Source organism: Mobula hypostoma, chromosome 3, assembly GCF_963921235.1.
Source record: "Mobula hypostoma chromosome 3, sMobHyp1.1, whole genome shotgun sequence".
NCBI classification, from domain to species: domain Eukaryota; kingdom Metazoa; phylum Chordata; class Chondrichthyes; order Myliobatiformes; family Myliobatidae; genus Mobula; species Mobula hypostoma.
In genome coordinates this window covers 21849178-21863362 of record NC_086099.1, presented here as the reverse complement: position 1 = coordinate 21863362, position 14185 = coordinate 21849178, and positions in this window count along the sequence as shown.

The following is a 14185-nucleotide window of genomic DNA, read 5'->3' as shown; positions in this document are numbered from 1 at the left end:
ATTCTCACTGCTGATCAATAATAAAAAAAACTTTTCTTTGGATATAATCATCATTTGAATTAGTAAGACCAGCTTATTTTAGTTTTCCCTTGAGAATTTTATCACTAGAAAATTTGAGAATTTTTGGAGGTTCTTCTGCTATAAGAGGGCAGAGGAATTAATTTAATATATTTTGACAAAAGAGGAACCATCTTCATCCAACAAGTTCATTGACATTAAATCAATTGAAAGTTTCAAGGCTTAGATTGATAGATTTACTTTCCTAAGATTGTCAATTGGGATAGAGATCTGTGAATGGATATGAGGTGTATTTGAGCGAAAATATAATAGAACAGCTGAAGAGGCTTGCTGGGTTCAACTATGGTACTAATTATACTTGTGCCTTTTTGGCTGAATTGCACATAGCCCTCTGATGAGATTAGTTTCAACATAACAATTGTTATATTTTGCTCAGCTGTCCGTTTCATGGCTACAGCATTTTATCCTATTGCAGATATTCCCTTTTTTCTACTTATTGGCCCAACCCAACTATTCCACTAGTAAGACTAATTTGCTCTCTTCCTTTCTCAGCTCTGGTAAAGGATCTTTGACTTACAAAGTTTGCTGTTTTTCCTTCCACAGATGCTGCCTGATCTGTAGATTCTTTTCCCAACACTATTCTGTTTTAGTTTCAAATTTGTAGCATCTGCTGTTAATATAATATATTTTTAATTGGACTTGTTTATCTTTGATGCAATGAAATGAGGTGTTCTGAAATTAAGACCATTCACCAATTTTGAATTTTTCGTGAGAAAGTTCTTGAGTGCTTCAAAGTTCAAAATATATTATCCAACTATATATATGTCACCATGTACAACCCTGAGATTCATTTTCTTCTGGGCATACTCAATAAATCAGTACTTGAGTAATAACCATAATAAATTCAATGGAAGACTGGACCAACCTGGGCTTTCAGCCTATGTACAGTAGACAATAAGCTGTGCAAATACAAAAGCAAAGAAATAATAATAATAAATTAGTAAGCAATAATTATTGAGGACATGTGATGAAGAGTCCTTGAAAGTGCATCCATAGGTTGTGAGAACATTTCAATGATGGGGCAAATGAAGCTGAGTGAAGTTATTCCCTTTGCCTCAAGAACCTGATGGTTGAGGGTTAGTAATTACCCTGGTAATGTTACTCCTGGTGGTGTCAGTTTGTTGACAAGATGGAGGACCACAATTTAGTATGTGAATTGAATTTTAAACCGGTCTCTTTTTGTCCATCTAGTCAATTAAAAAAATAAAGAGTACCAACGGAGACATATCTGAAATGAGTCCCTTAAAGATTTAATTACTATTTGACGAAACCAATCCTGTCAAAAAGGCCATCAAAAATTAGATTTCCACCTACATATCCTATTAAATTTAAAGACAGATAATGTGAACTTATTTGAAGACCTTAATCATACTGTTCAGCATTTTGATCTGAATGTTTATCATTCCTTATTTGGTGCTCCTTCGCCATGTTTTTGCTAATTTTCATACAGAGGCATGTCTCTCCATAGCTCTTTCCAGATAATTGACTTAGGCAGTGTTAACCAACAACTAAATCATTACCAAAGCTTCCTTCATTTACTCAAGGATGACCTCCTTGATTCCCAGTTTAAATCTATAACCATTGATCTACTGTACATACCTGCCTCTGTGAGAAGGTGTTTGCCTGGTTTAATTAAAATTTATTCCATGTTAGAGAAAGGTGCACTGAATAAAGGTATCAAAGAGGAATCTTGGCACAAATTAGGTGCAGAAGGGAGAAAAACTGGATTAAGAGAAAAAAAAGTGATAAAAAATCTCAAGTATATGCAAGGTAGTGCATTTATTAGCAAGGACAATCATTAGCTATGGTGTCAACCCTGCATCATTGCAGTAATATTTGGTAAATCACAGAAAATAGCTCTCAAATTGTAATAAAGTGACTAATGCAACTAAATTCTGATGTTAACATACCAAAGCATCTTTGCTATATTTTGACACTATTATTAATTTAGTGCATGGAGTAATAGATAAGTACAGCACAGAAACAGGCTCTTTGGCCCATCGAGTCCATGCCGAGCTATTTAAGCAGCCTACTTCCATCAACCTGCCCTGAGACCATAGCCCTCCAAACTTGTCTGCAACATTGAAATTGAGTTTACATGCACCATTTGTGCTGGCAGCTGGTTCCATATCCTTTAAGTGAAGACGTTTCGCCTCATGTTCCACTTAAACTTTTCACCTTTCACCCTTAACCCATGGCCTCTGGCTGTAGTTCTACCAAACCTCAGAGGAAACAGCCTGCTTGCTTTTACCCTATCTATACCCTTCATAATTTTGTATACCTCTATTAAATCTCCTCTCAATCTTCTATGTTCCAAGGAATAAAGTCCTAACCTATTCAACCTTTCCTTATATCTCAGGTCCTCCAGAGCTTCGCAACATTTTTGTATATTTTCTTTGCACTCTTTCAACCTTAGTTACATCTTTCCTGTAAGTAGGTGACCAGAACTGCACACAAAGATCATAGAAATCTACAGCACATTACAGGCCCTTCAGTCCACAGTGTTGTGCCGACCATGTAACCTACACTAGAAACTGTCTAGAATTTCCCTAGTGTATAGCCCTCTATTTTTCTAAGCTGCATATATCTATCTAAGAGGCTCTTAAAAGACTGTTTTGTATCCGCTTCCACCACCACTGTCAACAGTTCATTTCATGCACCCACCACTCTCTACGTGAAAAACTTACCCCTGACATTCCCCTCGGTACCTACTTTCAAGCACCATAAAACTACGCCCGCTTGTGTTAGCCATTTAAAACTATGCCCCCTCATGTTAGCCATTTAAAAACATCTTATACAACTTCAACATAACATCCCACCTCTTGTACTCAGTAATTAGATTTATGAAGACCAATGTGCCAAAAGCTTTCTTTACACCCTATCTACCAGTGATGACACTTTCAACAAATGATGGACCTGTATTCCCAGATCCGTCTGTTCTATCACACTCCTCAGTGCCCTACTATTCACATGCTGTGAGACCTACCCTGGTTAGTCCTACCAAAGTGCAACATCTTGCACTTCTCCACAATAAATTCCATTTGCCATTTTTCAGCCCAGTTCTCCCATCTGGTTTAGATCCCGCTGTAGACCATGTTTGCCTCCCTCTTTATTCACTACACACCCAGTCTTGGTGTCATCTGCAAATTTGCTGATCCAGTTAACCGCATTATCATCCAGATTGTTGATGCAGATGACAAACAACAACGGATTCAGCACAGATCCCTGAGGTATTTTTAGCCAGTTTCAAGCCAATTTACTGCCTCATCTTGAATGCCAGGTAACTGAACCTTTTTGACCAACCTCCCATGGGGAACTTGTCAAATGCCTTGCTAAATTCCATTATAGACAATATCCACTGCCTTATCTTCATTAACTTTCCTGGTAGCTTCCTCAAAAAACTCTATAAGATTGTTTATCCTTAATCAGTCCATGTCTTTACTTATCTGAAAATAATAACATTCATATTTTGTCATAAAGATACATTTTTACAGTTGTATGATAAGTACAAATGTTTGTACATTTTTGGAGATATTAAAAAAAAACATATGTAACTCTCGCTTTGGCTAGCGGTTTAATAGAGGAGGTGATAGCCCCCGGCTCGGCCAAACTTAAGAAATTTTGTTTAGGTGGGTGCTGCGCGATGTGTCCCCTGTTACAAATCAGTACCCCAAAATAACAAACAGTACTCAATATGCAATTAAACAATTAAGCTTTATAATTCTTACTTTGACTATATGGATAGTAAAGAAACAAAAAAAAAGGAATACAAAGGGTCCAATCTTATTAAGTAGTCTGTTGTGCAATGTTGGAGCTTACTGATAAGTCGATCGTTCACCATCAACCTCCTCTGATTGTCGCTGCCCTTCGGACCCTCGCTCCAAGTTCACCCCGTCCGGTGGTCTACCAACTCTCTCCATTCGCATCTTCTCTCCTCATCTCTCCCTGACAAAAGACTGCGAAAATCTCTCTTCCAGCTCACAAGAAAGAACAACAGCATTCCAAACCCTGTTATCTCTAGTCATAACCCAAACATTGCTGCTACAGAGAAACCATTACATTATCAGTGAAACTTTACAGTATGTTACACAGCAGTGAAACCCTACAGCATGTTACATATACAAATATGTAAAAGTATTTAGAAATAGTGTATTATATTTTTAAATACTGCACATATTGAATAGTGTATACTTGTACAGCTACTAATAATTGATATTAATTTTAAATGGATAAGTTTAAAATTTCTGCACAGTACTGTGTAAAAGTCATAGGCATAGGCAAAAATAATACGTAAAGTGAAGGTGCTTTCAAAAATATTGCAATGAAAAATTCCTAAGTATCAAAAAATACTATTAAGAACAGTAAACAATGAAGAAAACACAACCTCAAATTAATATTTGATGTGACCATCCTTTACCCTTAAAACGGCATGAATTTGCTTAGCTACACTGTCATGTAGTTTTATAAGAAAATCGGCTGGTAGGAGAACTTGCCACAGCTCTTTTGTAGACTTGGGCTGTCTCACTTGCATCTGTCTGTCCAGGTAAACCAGACAGCCTTGATGATGTTGAGACCAGGGGTCTGTGGAGGCCAAGCCAACAGAAGCCATATAAATAATATAGAATGTGTAAGACATTTGCATGGTACTATAACTCCTCTTAAAGAATTTCAGCAGGGAAATTAAAAATTCTCCTTGTTTTTACATGTTTATAATGTGTCCGTCATATTAAGAGCTTGGATAATAAAATAACGGTGACACAATCTGTTATCGCGGGACCGTCGCAGCAGGAGGAGGAGCGAGGTGTTTGAGAGAGCACTGAGTGCTGGGAAACAGCTGAGGAGCTGAGGAGAGTGTGCTTTAAAAGGAGCGCGGAGGGCAACTGAAGAGTTAAACAGAGTGTTGATTAGTTGATTAGAGGGAGTGAGTACTTGAGATAAATGGCAGGAACAAATAAAAGGAGGGGTAACTGAAGAGGAGTGGCCAGTGTGTGAGTGGCTCGGTGTAGGAGTGGAGCTTTAAAGCTTTGGCTCATGAGGCTTTGGTGAACAGAGGCCGAGGATGAGTTTGCTCCCAGTGAGGTAAGGCTAGGTAAGTTCCTTTAATTAATTCAATTAACTTAGGAGTAGGTAATGGAGGCAGCAGTTAGGGCAGTCGGGTGCTCCGTTTGCAGTATGTGGGAAGTCAGGGTGGGCACAATTGCCCCTGATGACTACACCTGTAAAAGGTGCATCCAGCTGCAGCTCCTGACAAACCGAGTTAGGGAACTGAAGCTGGAGCTGGATGAACTTCAGGTCATTCGTGAGGTAGAGACAGAAATAGACAGGAGTTATAGGGAGACAGTCACCCCTAAAAGTCAGGAGGCAGGTAGCTGGGTGACTGTCAGGAGAGGGAAGGGGAATAAACAGAAAGAGCAGAGCACCCCTGCGGCTGTTCCCATCAACAATAAGTATACCGTTTTGGATACTGTTGGTGGGGACGACCTACCAGGGACAAGTTGTAGTGGTCGTGTCTCTGGCACCGAGACTGGGCCCTCAGCTCAGAAAGGAAAGAGGGAAAAGAGGAGAGCAGTAATGATAGGGGATTCGATAGTTAGGGGGACAGATAAGAGGTTCTGTGGGAGAGATCGAGAATCCCGGATGGTCTGTTGCCTCCCTGGCTCCAGGGTCTGCGATATCTCAGATCGAGTTCTCGGTATTCTCAGGAGGGAGGGTGAGCAGCCAGATGTCGTGGTCCATGTAGGGACCAATGACATGAATAGGAAGGAGGAGAAGGTCCTGCAAAGAGAGTTTAGGGAGTTAGGTGCAAAGTTGAAAGATAGGTTCTCCAGGGTTGCAATCTCAGGATTGCTACCCGTGCCATGTGCGAGTGAGGCTAGAAATAGGAAGATAATGCAGCTAAATACGTGGCTAAGGAGATGGTTCAGGAGGGAGGGCTTTATGTTTCTGGACAATTGGGCTTTGTTCCAGAGAAGGTGGGATCTGTTCCGACGGGACGGTTTGCACCTGAACTGGAGGGGGACTAACATCCTTGCCGGTAGATTTGCTAGTGCTGCTCCAGGGGGTTTAAACTAGATTTGCAGAAGGAGGGGAACCAGAGTGTAAGAGCAGATAGTGAGGTGGAGGAGGATAAAGGTCATGCGAGGACTGCATGGAAAGACAAAAATCAAAGGTTTGTACATGATAGAAATGTTCTCAGGTATGGATTGGCACGTGGGATTACGACATTATTGCTATTAGTGAGACTTGGTTTCAGGAGGGGCAGGACTGGCAGCTTAATGTTCCAGGGTTCCGTTGTTTCAGATGTGATAGAGCAGGAGGGATGAAAGAGGGAGCGGTGACATTTCTAGTCAGGGAAAATATCACAGCTGTGCGTAGACAGGACAGCCCGGAGGGCTTCTCTACAGAGGCCATATGGGTGGAGATGAGGCACAGGAAAGGTGTGACCACATTAATAGGGTTGTATTATAGACCGCCCAATAGTTAGGGAAAATTGGAGGAGCAAATCTGTAGAGAGATAGCAGACCGATGTAAGAAACAGGAAGTTGTAATAGTAGGGGATTTTAACTTTCCACATATTGACTGGAACTCCCACACCGTGAAAGGGCTAGATGGCTTGGAGTTTGTCAAATGTGTTCAGGAAAGTTTTCTAAATCAATATGTAGAGGTACCAAAGAGAGAAGATGCAATACTTGATCTCCTATTTGGGAACCAGACAGGTCAGGTGACGGAAGTTTATGTAGGCAAACATTTTGGCTCCAATGACCATAATGTCATTAGTTTCAAATTAATTATGGATAAGAATAGGTCTGGTCCTCGAGTTGAGGTTCTAAATTGGAGAAGGGGTAATTTTGTGGAAATGAGAAAGGATCCAGGAAGAGTGGATTGGGATAAGTTGTTTTCTGGCAAGGATGTGTTCAGTAAGTGGAAGGCCTTCAAAGGCGAAATTCTGAGAGTGCAGAGTTTGCATGTTCCAGCCAGGATTAAAGGCAAAGTTAACAGGCATAGGGAACCTTGGTTTTCAAGGGATATTGGCAATCTGGTTAAGAAAAAGGGAGAGGTGTATAGTAGGTATAGACAACAAGGAACAAATGAGGTACTTGAAGAGTATAGAAAATGAAAGAAAATACTAAAGAAGGAAAGAAGGCAAAAAGAAGACATGAGGCTGCTTTGGCAGAAGGTAAAACCGAAGGGTTTCTACAAGTATATTAAGAGCTCAAGGATAGTAAGGGGCAAAATTGGTCCCCGAGAAGATCAGAGTGGTCGGCCATGTGTGGAACTTCACAAGATGGGGGAGATCTTAAACAGTTTTTTTGCATCAGTATTTACTCAGGAAACCAGCATAGCCTATATGGAAGAAAGGGAAACAAGCAGTAGTGTCAGGGAACATATAGAGATTAAAGAGGAGGAGATGCTTGCTGCCTTACAGCGAATAAAGTTAGATAAATCCCTTGGGCCTGACATGATATTTCCTCGGACCTTGAGAGAGACTAGTGTAGAAATTGCAGGGGCCTTGGCAGAAATACTTAAAATGTCCTTAGCCTCGGGTATGGTGCTGGAGGATTGGAAGGTAGCTCATGTTGTTCTGTCGTTTAAAAAAAGGCTCCAAAAGTAAACCAGGTAATTACAGGTCGGTGATCCTGACATCAGCAGTAGGTAAATTATTGGTAGGTGTTCTGAGAGATCGGATATACAAGTATTTGGACAGCCAAGGGCTGATTAAGGATAGTCAGCATGGTTTTGTTCGTGGTAGATTGTGTTTAACGAATCTTGTAGAGTTTTTCGAGCTGGTTACTAAGAAAGTAGATGAAGGAAAGGCTGTGGATGTTGTCTACATGGACTTTAGTAAGGCCTTTGACAATGTCCCACATGGGAGGTTAGTTCAGAAGGTTCAGACACTAGGTATCCATGGAGAGGTTGTAAACTGGATTCGAAATTGGCTGTGTGGGAGAAGACAGAGAGTGGTAGTGGATGATTGCTTCTCAGACTGGAGGCCTGTGACTAGTGGTGTGCCTCAGGGATCTGTGCTGGGACAATTGTTGTTTGTTGTTTATATCAAGGATCTGGATGATAATGTGGTAAATTGGATCAGCAAGTTTGCTGATGACACTAAGATTGGAGGTGTTGTGGGCAGCGAGGAAGGCTTTCAAAGCTTGCAGAGGGTTCTGGAACAACTGGAAAAATGGGCCAGAAAATGGCAGATGGAATTTAATGCAGACATGTGTGAGGTGTTGCATTTTGGAAGGATAAATCAAGGTAGGACATACACAGTAAATGGTAGGGCACTGAGGAGTGCGGAGGAACAAAGGGATCTGGGAGTTCAGATATATAATTCTCTGAAAGTGGCATCACAGGTAGACAGGGTTGTAAAGAAGGCTTTTGGCATCCTGGCATTCATAAATCAAAGTATTGAGTATAGGAGTTGGGATGCTATGGTAAGATTGTATAAGACATTGGTGAAGCCAAATTTGGAGTATTGTGTGCAGTTCTGGTTACCTATCTATAGGAAGGATATCGGTAAGATTGAACGAGTGCAGATAAGATTTACTAGGATGTTGCTGGGTCTTCAGGAGTTGAGTTACAGGGAAAGATTGAACAGGTTAGGACTTTATTCCTTGGAGTGTAGAAGAATGAGGGAGGATTTGATCGAGGTTTACAAAATTATGAGGGGTGTAGACAGAGTAAATCTGAGCAGGCTCTTTCCACTTAGATTAGGAGAGATAAACACGAGAGGACATGGCTTTAGGGTGAAAGTATGGGTGCAGGTCAATGGGACTAGCGTAATAAAGTTTCAGCACAGACTAGAATGTCCGAATGGCCTGTTTTCTGTGCTGTAGTGTTCTATGGTTCTATGGTTCTATGGTTCCAATGAATTATTAGATTTTGTCAATTATATCCACACCTGTTACATCAATAGCTTGCATGCAGTCGAGAACCCTTGACCTAGGGGGTCATAGGTCCAGCAATCATAACAATTACTCTTCCATTCTGCACAACACCTCCAATGGTTGAGAGCTATTATTGGTCCAAGTTATTAAAAAATAGTGTCTATTTATTGAAAATAGAGGCCCTCTGTTGCACGTGAACATTTTTTTTTCCCAGCTGCCGATGTGATATGCAAGCGAATGCAGTACGATGTGGAGAGCAAATTGTTGTCCACTTATAAGGCTTCCCCTCGCCACACAGCTGATGAATCAAAGGAATGGCAGAGACTGATACAGTTTGGCACCGACAGCATCGCAAGGAGTTGCCAGTCAGTGTTGAACTCAACGTGGGACTGCCTTACAGAGTCCAGCTCCAGATTTTTCCTCAGGGTTTACTCTCAACAAGACAGTGGAGGTTCAAAATCAAAGTTTTCCTTCTCCTAGATGAGCTACCAACAATGGCCGATGAGCTCCATCTGCCCGAAGTAACTGGCTTGAAGGCACCAATACCCCAGCTTTGCTCCTTCTCCTGTCAGCAGAATCCGTTCCACCAAGCTTAGTTGCTAAGCCACATATGAAGGCCAGGAGCTGAACTTGGTTGGCAGAGGCTATTTGAGGCACGCCACTGAGGGCATTTAATAGGTATCCCCACAACCACATCACACTCCACCCCCCCAGCTATATCAGCCTTAAGGAACCTATAGAAAAATACTCATTATTTATGCTTTTATGTAATCTTTCAGTGGACTGTGACAGCGATGACCCATCCCACCACATGCATTTACCTCCAAGAATAATGAATCCCATGTCCCCTGCAGCGCATTCTGATCAGAAATTTTTTCATCTGATTAGGACAATTAATTGGATAAAAAATTATTGAAAAGTTACAAACTAAATGGATAGACAACATAATAATTTAAGAGGTAAAAATGTATTGAGAAAAACTGGAAAATAATATATCAGCTTTGATCTAATAAAAATTGCAAACCAGCCTTTTATTATTAATTTTCAAGGGATGAATTACCTGTCTCCAGATAACTCATCCCTTGGAAATTAATAATAAACTGAATTTCCCCTTAGAGAACCTGTGATTGTTCTTACAAAAGTGAAGGCCAAGGGAAAATGTAATTGTGGTGTTCAAAATCACTCAGCATTTTGTTGTAATAACTCAGGATAATAAAAAAAGAACTGTTTGTATTGGGAGAAGGAGCTGACATTTACTGCATTAAGGCACCTTTAGCTCAGAGCTAGAGACTGTGGGTGAAATGTAAATTAATGAAAACTGGCCATTTTAACATCAGAGAGCACTAGGAGAAATGGGGCCTGGTACCACAGGCCTCATACTACGGCAATGATCAAATGCTTTTAAGGATCACCGTTGTCCAATCCTACATCATGGGAGGTGGAAATGGGTAAGGCTGGCCAACAGGGTTCAGGCAAAGCTGTATAGACCTATCTCCTGTACAGTGGATGCAATGGATTGTAGAAACATTGATGAACCCCAATTGTATCATCAACTTCAGAGGACAATGGAAACAGGAGGTCAACAATAGCCCATGCTGCACTTAGGAGCCTGGGGTCCAATAATATTTATAAGTTGTCTTTTCTACAACACAAAAAGCTTTGATGCAAAATGTGCTGGAGGAGCTCAGCAGATCAGGCAGTATCTACGAAAGGGAATAAACAGCTGACGTTTCAGGCTGAGACCCTTCATCAGGACTGCAAAGGGCTTTTTCTGCCAACTTACCAACTGTAACAATGTGGAACCCATATAACGTAGTCTTCAACTAACAGTCTAATCGTGTCATAAAGCAAGGATCAGGAACATAGGTATAAAATCTATATATTAACAGTTTGGGAGGCAACAATTTTATGGGTTGTTCTCTACGTCTGAAAATACACAGGTCCAACCCCACTCAAGAAGTGTGATACCATCCAGTGATTGTATGCATCAATCCAAATTGCAGCTATACTGTCTATCATTTGCCTGTGCCTTGTGATTTTTAAAATGTTACTGCACTGAAATCCAAGAGGGGAATCCCCATTGTATCATTTATCCATCATATCTGCAGATTACTTAAAGAAATTCAATAGAATGGTTAGACTCAAATTGACCTCTCCCAAGCCACGCTGGTCAAACTTATAATTCCAGGTTATCTCCCCTGCTATTTCATATTGATGTTTGAAACAATTTCACTGCAGTTGAGGTTAAATTATCAGGACTATAATTTGAAAATGTTTGGCTTTTTCATTTATTTGTACATTTGGAATAACTCAAATAACTATGAAAGTAATTGAAAAAGATGCAAACATTTTAACAAACTGATTCATTATCTTTGGCTTGCCAGTTTATGAAACTGTAACTCAGAATCAGAATAGGAATTAGAATCAAAATCAGGTTTAATATCATCGCCATACGTCGTGAAATTTGTTGTCTTTGCAGGCAGCAGTACAATGCAATGCATAATAATAGAGAAAAAAGCGATAATAGTTAAATTAATTAAGTAGTGTAAAAATAGGAATCAAAAAAGTAATGAGGTAGACTTTATTGGTTCAATGTCCGTTCAGAAATCAGATAGCAGAGGGGAAGAAGCTGTTTCTAAAATATTCAGTGTGTGTCTTCAGGATCCTGTACCTCCTCCTTGATGGTAGCAATGAGAAGAGGGTGTGTCCTGGGGGGTCCTTAATGAAGTCAGTGATAGCTGTGACATACCCATTCAGACTTGAAGATGAATCCCTGAATACAGTCCAGTCCACCAATTCAAGGCAGTCCTGTAAGCACTCCTGTGTCTCCCTTGGCCATATCTTCTTGGTCCTCAATACTAATGCTGCAGCCTTCAGTCTCTGCCTATATTCAGGGAGTAGAACTACAGTCAGGCAATCAGACTTTCCGAACAGTGGCATGGGATAGCTCAGTAAGAGCTCTTGATGGTGTTGTAACTGTGGTCCAATGTGTCAGTTCCTTTGGTACTCCAAGTGATTTGTTGGTAATAATTATACAGAGATTTTTTTAAGTTGGCCTGAATCTTTTTTCAAACTTACCTAAACCTTACTTTTCTAGTGACTTTACAGGTCCTGACTTGATTCGCTTGCTAATATTGCTTTCCTCAATATAGGTTTTTTCCTCAACAACCACAAAACAAAATGACTTAGAAAACTACCTTCCAGCATTAGACATTGTCTTCTTCCAATCTTTGTAAATTACTCAAATCTTATATTTTTTTTGTTCTTTGGCTGTTTGTGAGGAAGGATCTCAGGATTGTATACTACACACATATTTCGGTAATAAGTGTACTTTGAATTTTTGAATCTTTAATCTTTCACTTATGTGCACCTCAGCACAGTTTTATAGGTCTCTCTAACCTGTGTATTTTCAGACCTTTCGCTGCCCTTAATACAGTATCCTTAATATTTCTCATCTTTTCTTATTTCATACATTACTCTTACTCCCCTATATGAATTTTGATCTACTTTGTAATAAATTTTATTAACAATTTCTGAAATATCTCTTCAAAGCAATTCAATTTATCCTCCACAACCTTTCCTTTTAAAAAACTATTTTCATTTATTTGGTTCACAACGGATTTCAAATAATCTCAAGAAATTTAATTTCTTAATGGATTTTGTTATCTAACTTTCTTCTGAATTTTACCTTAATTTTTTAATTATCACTGGACTCAGAAACCTCCCTTGATTTAATATTATTTACTACCCCTTTGATATAATTGAGGAGAAATCAACTATTAACTTCTCCCTTGTGTATTATCTATTACCAGTTGCTTAATAAAAGATTTTTGAAGTGCATTGATAAATTCTTCAGTGCTTAAAGGTTGATGCAGGTTGTCCTTTCAGTCTGTGGCAATTTATACGGTGAAAATTCAAATTTTCAATGCGGCAAGCATGGCCCCTGCACAGATTTTTAATGGCTTCCAGAATCAGTGTTTAAATACTCTGTGAGCCATGATTTTGCCAAGGTTGACTCATCACCTGCAATCTGCTTTTCCATGAGTGGTCCTAATCTACTGAAGCTTCAGAAAACCATAAGGCATAGGAGCTGAATTTTGTCATTCAGCCCATTGAACCTACTCTGCTGTTCCAGAAGTGTGGCAAGATCCTGGAGTGAGACCTTAAATATCAGTAAGGTCTCAAAAACTCAGGAGGGAAGATCTATCCCCGAAACCCATCCAATAGTTTTTTACAGTTGGAGCAACAAACAATCAGCAGGAGGAATTTGGGTTTAACAGCTGGTCAAGTCCCATACCAGCTTTGCCAAGTGTCACAGCTTTTTGAATGCTTCTGAATTGTTTGACTAAGCGACTACTCCATATCTAAGTGTCTTCCCATGAAGAAGGAGAGGCTGCAACCTACAGGTAAGTCAAGGGAGAAGGCAGGAGACTGGGGCTGAGAAGAAAAGTGGATCAGCCATGTTGAAATGGCGGAGCAAACTCGATGGACCAAATGGCCTAATTCTATTCCTATTTCTTATGGTCTTATGGTTATACATTTTGCTGTGGTTAAAGACCTTTGTTACTTTTTAAAACTTGTACTTATTTAGAGATACAGCATGGTAACAGGTCTTTTGGCCCAATGAGCCCATGCAGCCTAATTATACACATGTGAATAATTAACCTACCAGCCCATACATGTTTGGAAAGTGGTAGGAAGCTGGAGCACCTGGAGGAAAGCCATACAGTCATAAGGAGAACAAGCAAACTCCTTACGCACAGCAGGGGTATTAAATCTAAGTCAGTGGTGCTGTAATAGCATTATGCCATGACTATGCTACATTGGCAGCCCAAATACAGGTCCACAATCCCTTATCCAAAATCCCTGGGGCCAGTTGCATTTCGGAATTCAGAATTTTTTGGGTTTCAGACCCACCCCCTACCCCCGATACCAAAAAACACGCATGCTTAAGTCCCTTATTTAACCTGTCTCAGTGCGGTGGTCCAACAAAAATTTTATGTACAACAAAAAACATTCAATAAAACATAAAAATATACAGTTTCAAATTAATTGAATCAAACACATGGTAAATGACTTATTGGAATAAATGTAGAACGTCACTGTCACTATAAAACTTCAGTAACTTGTCTTTCTGTTTATTTAAATCATATACAGTAGTATTTCCGACACTATTTTCTTCAGTAAGACGCCGCACAGACACACCATGATCAAGCTTCTGC